Source organism: Calidris pugnax, unplaced genomic scaffold (genome assembly GCF_001431845.1).
Source record: "Calidris pugnax isolate Ruff unplaced genomic scaffold, ASM143184v1 scaffold128, whole genome shotgun sequence".
NCBI classification, from domain to species: domain Eukaryota; kingdom Metazoa; phylum Chordata; class Aves; order Charadriiformes; family Scolopacidae; genus Calidris; species Calidris pugnax.
Window position 1 is genome coordinate 1,134,724 of NW_015090851.1, and position 2,478 is coordinate 1,137,201.

A 2,478-nucleotide genomic window follows, 5' to 3' on the forward strand; every position below is an offset into this window, starting at 1 on the left:
GCCTGGCGGCTCCCACCCGACGACGAGGCGGCCGATCCTCGTCCTTCCCGGGCGGCCGGGGAAGGCGCTCCCCGCTGCCCCCTAAACCATCTCGCCGCAGCCTCCGCCCGCTCTCCGCGATCGCCGAGCCGGCCCCGAGCTCCGCGCTGGCGCCGCGGTGACAGCCCCGACGGCAGCCCCCAGACCCCGCCGGGATCGGTACCGGCCCAGGGAGGTACCAGGAGCGACAAGGAGCGCCTCCGCGTCCCGACCCGGCCCCTACAACAACCAGGCTGCCGTCTTGGAAGTCAAACGCTCCCCCCGACAGGTCCCGCGATCACCGTCTGCGTCCTCACACGGGACTCTTTAACTCGCTAACCAGTGCCATTCACGGGGTTTTATTTCCCCTCCCCTTGGAAGGGAAAAAAAAAAAAAAAAAAAAAAAGACACTTGGGGGCTCCCTATTCATTCTCAAAAAGCCCTTAATGCTGAATTGAAGGTGCTCTTAATTCTAATTTATTTCTGTTTGCGAAGGCTCGGGAGAAGAGGAGCGATGGCAGCGCCGCGGCGGGAAGTCGGGCTGACACGAAACGCGGCCGGACACGCGCGGGGACCCACAGTCAGCGCGGGGACCCGCACGCGTGTGGGTGCGCAGCACCGCGGAACTCACCGCCACCGCGCCGGGGCTGCGGCCCCGGGGGCAAAGCACCCCCCCGGCCCCTGGCCGCCTCCAGCGGGTTAAATACCTCTTGCCCGGGCGGGAAGGGGGTGTGTGTGAACGGGGCCGGTCTCCCGCTGCAGAAAGAGCCCGTCCGGTTTAGCCGGGGTCAGTCCCGGGAAAGATGCGAAAGTACGAAGCCAGGGACGAGGCGCAGCAAGGTGTGCGAGCAGCTCGCGGCGACACCCAAAAACCGACGTGATGGGGTTTTCTCTTTCATCTGTTAGTTCTTAAAACAGTAACAATAAAGAAGTGCCATGGAACTGCCCGCGCCCCGAGGAGGTTGGTGACGCCGGTGCCCAAGCGGGACCCCAAGAGATGTGCCGCTGCCCGGCCCAGCACTCTCCCGGTGCACGCTGAGCTGCCCCGATGGGGCGGGCGGCCGGGGCCCGCCGGTGGCCGTGGCACCGTGGGGAGGGTGGCGGTGACCCCGGTGCCAAACACCCTCCGCCCCATTCAAAGGGTCAGGGCTCTCCCCCGGGCCTGGCCGTCGCCGTGTCGCCGCCAGCGCTGCACCGGGCCGGAGCCCCGGCGTCCCCCCCGGGAGCTGTGCCGCCCCGCTCCCAACAGGGGGCGGCCTCGGCCGCCGCGGCCCCGGGAAGCGACGGGGACGGGTGGGTGCTGCCCCTCCGACGGCACCTCCCGCTCCTCATCATCGCTCTTATTGCCCTCTTCGTCCTCCTGACACGGAGCTGCGTGGCGAGGCGGGAGGAGGCACCTGCGCCCGGGGGTGCGGGCGGGGGACCGGCCCCTCCAGCCCGTCCCTTCTGCACGCAACAGCTGACAAGCTGCCATCAAAAACAAAACAAACACATACACACACAAAAAAAGACAGACAGACTCGCCGGCAGCATGGCAGCATTGCCTATCAGGGGTGTGAGGCACCATTTTCAACTTTGTAGGGCCGCGGAGATTGGTTTTTGGTATTTAATGCACCCCATGCGGAGCCCGCGCTCTTTGCTGAGATGAAAAGGGAGGCTTTTACAGATCCTGCAGCCGCGGGATCGCCTGTGATCCTGTTTTACACGGGGTGTCTGGAAAGCCTGCAAAGGCATCTGGTTTTCTGGGAGCACTACCTGCGGGAAAGCGGCATCCAGAGCCCCGGCTCCGGGGGGCTGTAAACCGCGGCGGCCTCCGCGGGAGGCGCAGCGGCTCCGGGGGGAACCCCCCGGCCGCCTCCCGCTCCCCGCTGCGGCTTTACATCCATTTTGGCCGGGAGAGCGCAGGTTTCACGTTTGCAGAGAAAGGCGACGGCTGGGTCCCCAGCCCCGCTCCCTCCTGCCGGCCAGGCGGAGGGGGGGTCCGGGGGGGGTGAAGGCGCACCTCCGTCCTTCCCTCCGCGCCAGCTCCGGCCGGAGAAGAGCCTCGCTCCTCGGCCTAACTGAACTCTCCGTGACCCTCCGAGCGACCGATGCAACCGATTTAGCATACAATTGACAATTAAAAACAAACAAACAACAAAAAGCCAACAGCCTTTCCAACATGGAGTCCTCGCAGCGCCAAGGGGACCCCGAGGAGTCGCGCTCCTCCGCTCTGACCCAGGCGGGACCCTCTGCAGATGCAGAGTGATAATCTCCAGAAACTTAGAATAAAATTAAAAAGGAGGGAGGGGGGGTGGGGGGGGGCTGACTCCGGGTCCTCCGCTGGCCCCCAGCCAGCTCTCCTTAAAGGTACAGGCCACCATTAGCGCCGACGTTGTGCTCCTCCATAGCGATCCTCCTCGGGAAAGTTTGGGAAGTTTGGAAAGATGTCTTTAAACTCGCATTAGGAGCCGCTGCCAG

At 64.8% G+C, this 2,478-nt stretch overlaps 1 protein-coding gene across 2 annotated transcripts in view; it reads right to left on the reverse strand.

The window, feature by feature from the left end:
* WNT5A (wingless-type MMTV integration site family member 5A) overlaps nt 1-2,202 on the reverse strand; it is a 13,744-nt gene extending 11,542 nt beyond the window's left edge. The window contains exon 1 of one of the 2 annotated variants that reach the window (XM_014943270.1): nt 1,774-2,202. The gene's annotated coding sequence lies outside the window, so the exon portion shown is untranslated. Of the gene's footprint in view, nt 1-725; nt 744-1,773 lie in introns of those variants that run through there. The other variant, XM_014943271.1, reaches the window with a different exon arrangement.
* Nucleotides 2,203-2,478: the final 276 nt, after the last annotated feature.